Here is a 13,440-nt window from a genome sequence, read left to right on the forward strand (position 1 = left end):
AAGTGTACCCTGAGGCCCCTAGAGATTAGGTGATAGAGGTTCAGCGGATTGATGGTGGAAGACGGCGTTCCATGGAAACGGACGGAGGGTGACGGTGCGGCGGAAAGCAGCAGTTCCTAGCAGAGTGAGTATGAACAGGGTTATATGTTGTTAGATTGCGGGGTTATGTTTGTGCTTTGTGTTGTAATGTCTTGCAGAGTTTGAATGCCTGTTGTGTGAAAGGAGATCAGGATGTGAACGCGCGCAGCCCAGGAAAATCTTAGGCTCAAGGAGTAGCTTAAGTGGTTCAGGTGTACCGCACGCCTATTGTAATTGTCGACCATTGTTAAGGGAATCGTGAGGTACCATCGATTGCCCGCAGGATCGAGATAGGGGGAACGAATGTGTGAGTGCGTGAGTAACTGACGCTGGTCGTGAGTTGCTTTGTGGTAGTAACCTATCAGTGAGGTGATTGTCTGGTCGTTTCGTGGACAGACAGTTGCCAGTGCGGTGACAATTACGCGACTGAGGACGTACATTCAGACTGTGGACGTACAGTCAGCGAAGTGATTGCTTGGTCGGAAGTGGTCATTTCCAGTGTATGATTCGGACGCGTGACTGAGCGAGAGACAAATTGTGAAGGAGGGGAGCTGCTGCGAAGTGGAGGCGAGTGAAGTGAGAAGGAGCCGCGCTGGGATAGGGCGGTTGGTGTGAAGCCGCGCTGGGATTGGTGGATTGTCATCAGGAAATAAAGGAGGTTTCAGCATTAAATGTTTTAAGGGTTTGCGAGATTTGTTCAGAAGTGAAAAGAAGTTAGAACCCCGGGGGGGGGGAGAAGAAGCCCCGCCCGAAGGTACTCCAGCTCATTACATGGCTACGAATGTCGGGTTACACACTATATTGTGGCTTGAGAACTGGTGCAAGATGACTGACGGAAATGAGGAGTGGACTTTCCCCAGATACGGAACATTCAGATTGGAGGTGTTGTATCAGTTGAAAGCGATTATGTCTTCCTTGCGACCCTTGCCTAGACTGACACAGTTTGAGGCATTGAATGCGTGGATTAGGGCAGCGCATGACAGGAACAGGGACAGACGACAGGAAAGAGTGAAGAGATCAGTCAGGGTAGTCCAAGATCCGAGATGGGATGCATTGCAAAAGAGATGGAGAGTGCAGACAATTGAAGGGGACAGATTGTACCCGCTGTTGGTCAATACAGGGGATGCGCAGAAAAGAAATACTGAGGATGACAACAGTGAGACGGAGGATAGTCTGATAGAAAGACTGTTGTCGGAGAGACCACCTTCATATAATCCTGAGGTAGAGGAGGAGAGATCAGCCCCGGTGGAGGAAGCAAAGACACCTCAAATGCCTCCTACGGTGGAAGTAGTGGGAAAGTTCTCGGCAGGAGAGGCACAGAACATGAAGTATGTCAATTCCCAGAGGTTGCCGGATGCTCTTACAGTACCGGTTACTATTGGTCCCATGGTGTTGGTATATAACCCAGAACAGGCACAAAGTTGGGGTCCGCCAATATTAGGCCTGGGAGGGAGTGTTAATCATGAAAGGCATAGTATGGTGGAAGGATTGAGCCAACTGCCAAGGCCTGTAAAATGGAGCACTCCGTTACCAGCGACAGCAGATTCATCGAGAGGACCTATGGATCTGAGAGGACCAAGGCCGAAGTCTCTTGGAGAATTGAGGCCAGATTTGAGGTCATGGGAGACAGTTGTGGGGGCTCAGCATGACAGGTTGAGAGAGGATTGGGACCGTGGGAGCCCGGAGAATATAATGGTTCCTCACAACACTCCTGAAGAGAGTAGGCGCAGGGGACAGGACAGTGATTGCAGGGAATTAAGCGGGACATCTGGTCAAGGTACATTGAGAGCTGCAATAAAGACGAGGAGGATTGATGTGATGCGGCTGAAAGCAGAAGTGGATGAAATTGTGGAAGGAAATTTGCTGTTAGAAAGAATTGAACTTTATGAACCATATGAGCTGTTGTTTGTAGCAAAGGATATGACTTGAAAAGCCAGGTCGACCCATGAGAAATTGACTGAATTAGCAACTAAATATGATGTGGACTTGTCAAAAATGTTGCAGGGTAATCACAGTTTGCAATATACTGACCAGGATTTAGAAGAGAAGAGAGTGTTCGGACTGAAGACCCATATTAGAGAACTGAATATAGGGATACGAGCATGGAACAAGCTTCACAAATGGGAAAAAAAATAGTCAAAGAAAAAGAGTGTTAGGAGTACTATCGGGACACCCCCTCCGGTAGTAGGAATTGCGAGGATGGAGGCATACCCCTTGAGGGAGGTGGCTCACGGGGGTTATGTGCATGTGCCCTGGAGTAGGGGAGATTTGGCTGCCTTCACGAATGATTTCCCGAAGTTGCGGGAGAGCCCAGTAGAGTGGTACAAACAGGTAGAGAGGTTTGTTAAGATCTCGAAAGTGCTGTGGATTGATTTGAACACATTGTTTGATATTGTGGTTCCAGGGGATTTGTGTATGTAAGGTCAGTGTTGAGTGGCCCACTGTGGAGCCAGAGCGAGATGCTGCCAAAAATGGATCCTCACCTCTTGTAATGAAAAAATATGAGCAGGTGATTACGTGGTTGAAATCTAAGGTACCACCACAGGATGTAGATTGGGTGAAGATTGACGGGAAAACACAGGAGCCCAAGGAGACGGTGCATGAGTACTATTAGCGATTGCTGCAGGTTTTTAAGAAATACAGTGGGTTGGATGTGATGGACCCGAAGGACATGGGACAGTTTGTGTCGAAGTTCGTTCTGGGATTGAGGCCTGAGATCTGTCTTATGATTCAGCAGCATCTAATTTGTTGGCAGAACCAGCCGCTGGATGAGATCTTGAGGTGCGCCAGGTACTGCAGTGATTAAATAGAGTCAAGGACTAAAAAGCTTAAGAATAAGCTAATGATGGTTCAGATGCCATCAACTGACAAGGGAGGCCAGGCCCAGTCGGGGGGTGGAACCTTGGGGAGGAAACAGGGTGGCCAGAAGAAGGGAAATGGTGATGACTCGAGACCTAGGGTAGATTTGGCAACACTGAAGAAGACTACTCAATGCCACCAGTGTCATCAGATTGGACACTGGAGATGCAAGTGTCCCTTTAATCCGGCGAATATGGAACAACAGGAGGAGGAAGAGGAGGTTCAGGTTCCTCAGGTGACCACAACAGCAGTAGCAAAGACTAAGACGATGAAAGGGGGACTTCAACCCCTCGGGTCCAGGTTCCCCAGCTATCAAAGGTCTCGTCAGGGACTAAGGTTTACAAGCAGATGACTCTTTTGGCTGAAGGTGATGATTGCTACTTTGACCCGTTGGCATGAGGGTGCCTGAGAGGGGAGGAGGACTGTACACTTGGGGCAGTCCTGGAGGTAGACCAGAGGGGACAGTTTGTAGAAGCTGATGATGACGGTTACCCTACCACCTTTTTGGTTGACACTGGTGCTACCCGCTCTACTGTAAGATCTGCAGTAGTTCCTAACCTACCCCTCTCGGGACAGACAATCCAAGTTGTAGGTGTTGCTAACAGGAAAATGACAAATCCTTTGACCAAACCAATTCCTGTGAAGATAGGAAATTTCAGGGACAAACACCAATATGTGGTGTGTGATTCGAGTCCTGTGTGTTTGCTAGGGAGGGATCTCCTGTTCAAGCTTAATTGTACTATCTATTGCACCCCTAAGGGAGTGGAACTGCAGATGAATGATGACAATGCTGCCTTTAAGGTTGCAAACCAGCATGTGTGCATAGAAATGTACCCTGCTTTGACTGTGAAAGAACTTCCACTTGACTTGAGAGACTCAGTCTCACGGGAGATGTGGGACTTCACAGGGGAAGATATTGGATTAATTAAAGGAGTTGAGCCAGTCAAGATTCAGGTGAAGCAAAATGCTGAATTCCCTAGAACACCGCAGTATAATTTGACACCAGAAATGTTTGCAGGGATAAAGCCTGTGATCGAGTCCATGATTAAGCAGGGAATACTGAAAGAGGTCATGAGCAGTCCATGTAATTCCCTGATAATGGGTTTGCAGAAACCCAGCGGGAAGTTCAGGATTGTGCAGCACCAGCGGTGAATAAACAACATAGCTGTTCCCTGTTGTCCAGTGGTACCGAATCCATCAGTGATACTGTTTCAGATTCCGTGTCAAGCTTAGTGGTTTACTGTGATAGACCTTTGCCAGGCTTTCTTCTCCATTCCATTGCACGAAGAGAGCCAATTTCTTTTTGCGTTTAAGCTGGAAAATCGTGTCTTCACGTGGTGTTGTATCCCTCATGGGTACACAGAGAGTCCATCGATCTTTAATCAGATATTGAAAAAGAATCTTGAGAGTCTAGTGCTGCCGCAGAACTCCGTTCTTGTACAGTACATAGACGATCTCCTTGTTGCGTCAGAAACGGAGGATGCATGCAGAATTGATACCATTGCCCTGTTGAACCATTTGGCAGAGAATGGACACAAGGTGTCGCCGAACAAGTTGCAGTACTGTCTGACTGAAGTGCAGTATCTGGGTCACAGAATTGAGAAAGGCAAGAGGAAGGTGTCACCCGACAGAATTGAGGCAATCATGAATATGATGGTGCCGTCAACCCAGAGGGAAGTTAGGATGTTCCTGGGGATGGTTGGCTATTGCCGCCAGTGGATTGTCAACTTCTCCCTGAAGGCGAAAATTTTGCAGAGACTGACGCACAAGGATGTGAGTGATCCGGTACCATGGGACAACAACTGTATGAAAGCTTTCCTTGACCTGCGAGAGAACTTATGTCGCGCTCCAGCGCTGGGAATGCCTGACTACAACAAATCATTTTCACTGTTCTGTTGTGAGCGAGAAGTATGTGCATTAGCAGTTTTAGTGCAAGGACATGGAGGTGCCCGTAGACCAGTTGCCTACTTCTCAGCTACTCTAGACCCAGTAGCTGCAGCGTTGCCCGGATGCCTCAAATCCGTTGCTGCAACAGGTGTCAGCATTGAGAGGTGTGAAAGTATTGTGATGGGTCATCCATTAACGGTGTATGTTCTTCATTCAGCGGAGTTGCTAATGACCAGGACCAAGACGCAGCACCTGATGAACAACAGGCTCACACGCTACGAGCAGGTTATACTTGCTGCGGAGAATGTGACCCTTAGAAGGTGCTCTGTTTTGAATCCTGCCACTTTGATGCTGTTGCCAAACACACTAGATGACGATTGTGAGGACCATGATTGTCTAGATGTGACTGAATTGTGCACCAAACAGAGACCTGACATTGTTGATGAACCGTTGACTGACCCTGACGAAATTGTCTTTGTTGATGGTTCATGTGTAAGAGACAGTGTTGGTCAATTGAGAGCAGCGTTTGCTGTGTGTACCATTACAGGAGTTGTTGAAGCTGCATGCCTGGAAGGAGTTTACTCCGCTCAGGTAGCTGAAATAATTGCTCTGACGCGTGCCTGCTTGGCAGCAGACAAAATTCGGATCACAATTTATACCGACAGCCAGTATGGGTTTGGTGTGGTTCATGATTTCGGACAGTTGTGGTCCCAGAGAGGTTACATGACATCGTCTGGTTCCCCCATCAGGAATGGGGAATTTGTCAGGTTGCTTTTAGAGGCTTTGCAATGTCCCAGAAAAAAAGCTGTTGTAAAGTGTACTGCTCACAGTAAAGGGACAGATTTCGTGTCGCTGGGAAACCGCTATGCGGATGAGGTTGCACGTTTCTGTGCCGAACAAGGTTACTCATTTACTGAACAAGTTGTAGAGGGAATACAGGAAAGAACCAAGTTAAACATGATGCTTGAAATGGTTGATACTTAGGATGAGCTGAAGAATATGCAGGAACAGGTGTCAGACCATGAGAAGAATGTGTGGATCAATTCTGGATGTGTGAAGGGAGACGTGGATATTTGGGTCTCAAATGACAGAAGAGCAGTATTGCCGGATGAGTTGTTGAGTCCGATGGCACGACAGATTCATGGTGCAGTGCATCTGGGAAGGGATGCAATGGTGCGGGTGTTCAGGCAAACATGGTACAACCCAAAATTCCATGCAGTGGCAGAAGCTGTGTCTCAGAGGTGTGTTTCGTGTCAACAAATGAATGTTGGAAAGAGAACTGCAGTCACCATGAGTCACATTGGGAGGTCCGGTGGGCCCTTCAACAGACTGCAATTGGATTTCATTGAGATGCCCAGGTGCAACAATTTGAGGTACATCTTAGTGGTTGTGTGTGTGTTTTCCAGGTGGGTCAAGGCATACCCAACACGTAGGTGCGATACATTCACAGTAGCTAAGCTATTGTTGAGGAAACTTGTACCTAGGTTCGGGATTCCAACCTCTTTGGAATCAGACAGAGGGACTCATTTTCATAGTGAGATCATGAAAATGCTCTGCACAGCACTGAACATCGATCAGAGACTTCATTGTACCTATCGTCCAGAGGCTTCTGGGATAGTGGAGCAGATAAATGGAACTTTGAAGGCCCGAATGGCAAAGGTGTGCTCATCTACGTCCCTAAAGTGGCCAGACACCTTGCCGTTGGTGTTAATGAGCACGCGCAGTACCCCAGACAGGAGAACAGGTCTTTCACCTCATGAAGTGCTGATGGGGAGGGCAATGAGGTTACCGTCGGTCCCGTCGGCAGCCTTGATGAGTGTCACAGATGATCTGATCCTTGACTATTGAAAGGGACTCGCTGATGTCATCTGTTCTGTGTCTCATCAGGTGCAGGCTGCTGTGGTCCCGGCTTCCAGTGACCTTTGCCACGGCCTGAGTCCAGGAGACTGGTTGTTTAGTAGTTGTAGTTTTGTATTTAGCACCACACGCAGGTAGTGGAGGTTGAGGGAACACTGACACTCCTAGCCAGAAAGAGGTCCACATAGGAGCCGAAAATGCTTTGCTGCTAGAAGAGAGTGGTAGATTACATTCAGATTTGTCCAAAGGCAATTTTAAGCTTAATGCGTATGCAAAGTTGTTGTATGAGTATATTGATGCGATGGATGCGAAAGATTGTTATGTGTGCATGCAGTTGCCAGCTTCAGTAGATGAGGGTATTAGATACCATCACCTTCCATTGACAAACGGAATTTCATGTAGTTTGCTGCTTAGCATATTTTATGGATGAAACCATTTTGAGTATTTCTTTTCGAATTATGATGCTGTGCTCCCTGAAGTACCAGCTTACAAGCATTTGAACAAGTATGATTATTATAAGTCAGAGGACAGGCTTGGAACGTATTTTATTCCAACACGAGAGTTAGACACATCATATGCTCACCGACATAATTTGACTTGCCTCTTGTCAGAGACAGAGAGGAAATGTATTGAACAGGTAGAAGACAGGTACAGGAAACAAAAGCAGTTGCGAGATTCAGGACAGAGTAAAGTGGATTGGATGGATGAAGAAAGATTACACAAGGCAAAGGGGAGTTATGGTCTGATAGCTCTGGATGAAGTGCAGAAAGGGAAGTTGTGTATTCACAGACCACAGACATATTATGAGAATGTGGATGTAGGCCACACTACATGTGAGCATACCTTTTCTCTGGAGTATTATGCAAAAGATTTCTTGAAGAGCGTGGTGCAAGTGATTCCGACTGTACTTTGTTTGCGGGAGGAATGCTTATGTGAGACTGCCTGACAAGTGGTATGGGACGTGCTATCTAGCGATCATTTTCCCAAAGATATATCATACAGAGGACTTAGAAGGTGGACAGCATGCAAGAGTGAAACGAGGTGAAAGTGCAGCAGCAATTGTTGGTGATGTTTTCGGAGCGATGATACCCACCTTGGGAGTGATCCTGAATGACGTAAAGATACGGAGATTGGCGACTGTTGTGGATGAGTTGTCGATGAACACGGCTAAGTCATTGGTGTTGGTTGAGGGTGAGATGTTATCGATAAGGACTATGGTTTTACAAAAACGTCTTGCTTTTGACGTCCTTCTAGCCAAAGAGGGAGGAGTTTGTAAACTTTTGAAGGTTCAGGAATGTTGCACTTATATACCAGATAACAACAAGCATCTGGAGAAATATATAAGCAACATCACTGCGATTCATTATGAGATTGAAGATCTGACTGAGGAGACTGTGTGGGAGAAAATTGGTAAGGGATTTGAGAAAGTTGGAAGTTGGTTTGCAAACAGTGGAAAGGGTTTCCTTGGCTTTGTGTTAAAACCCCTTATTATAGTTGTGGCATGTGTGATTGGATTATGGGGTTTAGTGAGAGCATATAAGTGGTACAGGTCAAGTAGACTTGAAAGAACGATGAGAGAGCAAGAGAGACAAATGGAGACTGCAGGACAGTCAATATCAGAGTCTAAAAAACTTGGAGTTGCTCAAGAGAGGGAAAGTGGCAACAAGCTCTGTTTAAATCGGTTCCTACCCTCAGGGATGGTGTAGTGTGGGTGATGACACAGGTCATCAAAGGGGGGAACTGAGAGAGCGCCATGTCAGTTGAAGTTTTGTAGGGGTGCACCATATTCACAAGTAGTCAGCACCCGCATATTTAGAGGACATACTAATGTAGTTTAGGAATGTAACATTAAGGCTAAGAATTAGTGCAGCATGTAGTAAGGTGTTCATTAATTGCTGACAAGGTAGTGCTTAAAAGAAATCACGATGCTGTTTAACATAGAAATGCATTTCCATGTGAAAAGTCCCATTAACAGAGATATGCTTCATTGAAATAGAGATGCGTTTATTAATGAGTGAACTAACATAGGCTTTTAGTATGGAAAGAGTATTGCTTGCATTATAAATAGTGTTTAAATGATGAAATGTAATGCTCACGTTATGTTGGTAATGCATTTAAACGGGCAGAGGCCTGTTACATGCTGAAGCCGGTAGAGGCCTAGTTGAATTTCCTTCAGTTAGCCTTAGTCGAAGAAAAATGTTTTCTCTTTGGGAAAGGCTATCCTCAGCAAATATTGAAATGTAACTTTGAATGTGCTTGGAGCTGTTCTCATGTGCTTCTCTTTCAGGTGCAAGGTCGAGTAGCTTGTTAGGTAGAAAGGGCCATTGTGTAAGGAGTTAGGATGGTAGGCACGAATGCAGAGGAGCAGCCAAGGAATTTGAGAGTGCAACATTCAGTGGAGAAGGTGCCTGGGACCCAAGGACACTACAACGGACGATGGTGGAGAGGTGCCATGCTGGAAAAATCCTAAGATCGGCACCTGCCAAAGGGGCGTACCTGAAGGCGTGTCAACTGTTTTGGGGGTTTTGTAATAGGGACAGCACCCAAGGGAGGAGAGGCAGACGGACTTAGCCAGCCTGAAGAGTAGGTCAGAGTCAGAGAGTGGGGTCTTGGGAAAGGCAAGATGTAGGTAGCTTGTGAACTTATGGCAGAGTAAGGTGTAGAAAGGAGCATCTTAGAATTAGCTCGGTAGCCGAGGCTGCTTAAGAAAAGTGAGTGTACTTCTTTGGAAGTCACCACTGCTGACACCTTTATTTTGCTTAGGTGAAATGTTAAGTAGGGATGTCTCCTCAGTTTTAGTGTAGGGACAGTCTAACTAAAGAATCTTTTTCTTTCTGTATATGCATTCTAAAATTCAAGTAGGAACTATCATTGCTTGCCTGATGGTTCTTGAGTTGGTGTTAATCTTAATCTTGAGTCGTCTGAGTCTCTTGCGCAGAATTATGTTTGTATTAGTGCCAGTCTATCTTTTGTACCTTATATTGAGATGTCTGTACATCCAATTGTTCTTGGCTTTGTAATAAATCTTTTAATTGTATCCAGTAGTCAGTGATCCTTTCAGAACGGTAATCGATTGAGTTGTAAAGATAATTTGATTAGATTAATGAGAGATTTTCCCTCCACGTTCCAAGACAGGTAAAAACGTCCAGTCGACCTGCTCTGGGATTCTGGATAATGGTAAGAAAATTGTACATGAGGATCCCAGCTTCTTCAGAACAGCAGCTGATAATGGGGGAAGATGGGCTATTTCTCAACTAATTTTGGAAAATCATAAAAATTTATTTTGTGTTATATATGGATCAAATATAGATGACCCTACTATTATCGATCGGCTGAATATGGAACTGTTGGAATGGGAAGGAGAGCGAATAATTATGGGGGACTTCAACTGTATAATGAGTTATGACATAGATACTACCAGACACCAGACGGGGGTCATTTCAACAAATGTGCAGGACTCGAGCCGCCATTCTGGAACTAGGTCGTATACATAACATTAAAGATGCATGGTGCATGATACACCCCAATGTAGCTGGATATACTTATTACTCTGCACCACATAAACTCTGCACATGTATCGATATGGGTTGGGTCTCAGATAAGACTTTAGAGACTAGTAGTATGGATATATACCCAAGAGTCACATCTGATCAAAATCCAATTCTTATCTCTTTTAATATCTCGCAAAAAAAGCAGGGTCCAAGGTTATTTTCTTTCCCTAGGTATCTATTATCGAGCCAGCAGTTTATCGAAGCACTTAAAAAACATGTGATAGAGTTTATCGAAATAAATGTCAATTCTGCTTTGCCTACTATGGTCTGGGATGCCCGTAAGGCTAGTATAAGGGGGCTTACCCAACAGTTTGTCTGGAGACAGAATTCGGAACGGAAGAAAGCAAATGAGAAAATTATCACACTGTTACTAGAAAATCAATTATCGGAGGCTCTGCATCAGGGTTCTGAAACTGCTGTTGAAATAGGATACAACCTAGTGAATTCCAAAGCTGCTCTGAAAGCTATTCTCAGAGAGAAAAGCAGTATAAAATTACATAAATATCACTTATCTCAGTATGAGAGCGGAGACAAAATTGGGAGCATTTTAGCACATAAAGTTGCTGACGATAAGGCTAAAACATTGATAAAGAAAATTAAGGGATCTAACAATCTGATATAAAGTCAACCCATACAGATATTAGAACAATTTGTTAATTATTATAGTGCCTTATATACCCCAGAAGACGACCCTACTATAAACACTATACAAAGGTATCTGGATACAACTTTAATAAAGAGGAGAGAAATAGAGGGAATTGATTCTTTGGCAGAGAATATAACCATTGCCGAGATTAGATTTGCAATTGCCGCATTACCATCGGGCAAAGCCGCCAGGGAAGATATGATACCAGTAGAGTTATATAAACTATGTTCTGATGAACTATCCCCACTCCTCTGCCAAGTAATCAATTTAATTGGCGTAGAGGAAAAAGCCCGTAACTCATGGAATACTACAAAAATTGTATTTTTCTTGATAAAAAAAAACAGCCGATGAGTGTGGGTCATATCGACCCATCTCATTGATAAATACTGACGCAAAGGTGTTCGCTAAAGTTTTGGCTGCACGGCTAGCGCCACTAATCCCACACCTGGTTAACCCTCAACAGCATGGTTTTGTTATAGGTAGGGATACAACAGCTCATGTGAACATGGCTATAACAGCATTCGATGTCGCGGAGGTAAATTCCACCCCACTTGGTATGATATTGTTGGAGGCTGAAAAAGCTTTTGACCGAGTGGGTTGGGTTTATCTCTGGGCAACACTGATAGCCTTCGGCTTCAACGGAAAATATTTAAGATGGATCCAAGCCTTATACGATCATCCAAATGCTAAAATTAGCTATGCAAGGATGACATCTTCAAGTTTTATAATATCTCGGGTCACCCGGCAAGGGTGCCCTTTGTCACCCTTGCTGTTGGCTTTATCTATGGAACCATTCCTTTCTGCACTACAGGCCCAACCTCGAATTGTCCCTTTTGATTTTGGCCAGAACTCTCTGAAAATTACAGCTTATGCTATTGACATTGCGATATATTCTATGGATGTGGTTGAAGCTCTACACTGAATAACCAAGGAGGCTAACAGATTCGGGATGGTCTCCGGATACAAACTTAATATAAATAAAACACAGATATTAATGAACTATAAATCTCAGGCCCCGATATCAGGGGTATGTAGAACAGCTATATACCTAGGAGTTAGTCTTTCCTCTAACATAAATGAAATCGTCGGACTTAACTATGAGATACTCCTTAGAGAAACAGCACTTACATAAAAAAATGGCATAAGGTGCCGCTTAATATTATTGGACGGATTAACTTAATCAAAATGAAAATACTCCCCAAATTTCTTTACTTACTTAGATCCATTCCACTTTGTGTTAATAATCTTTTTTTTTTAAACTAGATGGAATCTTCAGCAGTTATATCTGGGGATATAAAAAAGCCTGTCGATCAATAGCTCTGCTCAAACTTGCATCAAGGCAAGGTGGACTCAATTTCCCCGACTTCAGGTTATATTTTCTTGCAGCTTTTATCGGTCGTCTTCGTAGTCTACTTAACCCAAATAATTATTATTATTTTTACAAATTTATGTTTGGAGAGGAATCCCACATGTTTCTAGCCAAAGTAAATGACCCCAACTACTTCAAAAGGGTAAAGTTTAGGACCGTAAGAGAGAGCGTTAAAATGTGGCTCTCGATTCTTACAACATGTAGGACTACGTTTTTCCATTCCAAACTTCTTTTATGGGGCAACCCAGGATTTCCTGAAATATTTCATGATGGGGCCTGTAAGATCTGGGCCTGTTCGGGAATATAAACTTGGGTGACCTCTATGGCAGTAATGGCTTCATGGATTTTGAGACACTTAAGATACTATATAAATTGACCGAAGCCATGCGGTTCAAATACTTACAAATTCGAGACTACCTTGTACGTAACATGAATGTAAAGGAGATGTCAGGCTCAGATATTTAGAATTGCTTTTACTCGGATAAGATCAAGTCAGTAATCAGTGAGGGTTATAGATGTCTTAGTAGTCAAAAAATTGACGATTGTGTAAAAATAGCAGAGAAATCGAGTACACGACTGGGCGGTAGTATAACTGCTAATCAGATTACTACAGCTCTCCTTGATCTTAACAAATTAGTACAGTCCTCTAGCTTAAAGTTGCAACAATATAAAACAATATGTGACTTATACTACACACCAGAAATGATATCAAAATGGTCTTTAAATGGCCCAACTAGTGATAGAGCTAAATGCCCCAAATGTGACTTAATATCGGCAGATCTTGAACATATGTTTTTCTCATGCCCTGTATTGGCCGAATTTTGGTTAAGAATCCAACAGGTTCTTAATCAAAAACTTGATAGACCTATCTCTCTCAATGCATCAATGGTACGGATAGGTCCATCAATTACGAATAGTTCGCAGAAAGATTTTGTAACTATTGTACTTGCCTTTGCCAGATTAGCTATCGCTAGGGCCTGGATATCATGTCCTCCACCCCACACCATGGAATGGTGGTCTTTGGTCAAAGAAACATATACTATACAATCCTCAATAGCTAAAATAAGAGGCGCACGATCAGTAATGAAAATGGAAACATTTTTGGGGACTTTTATATAAGATTATATCTTTTCCTATTTTGTATCTGCCACTTCCAACTTATCATTAACGATGGATCTCGCATTGAAAATGTA

This window comes from Lissotriton vulgaris, chromosome 9 (genome assembly GCF_964263255.1).
Source record: "Lissotriton vulgaris chromosome 9, aLisVul1.2, whole genome shotgun sequence".
NCBI lineage: Eukaryota > Metazoa > Chordata > Amphibia > Caudata > Salamandridae > Lissotriton > Lissotriton vulgaris.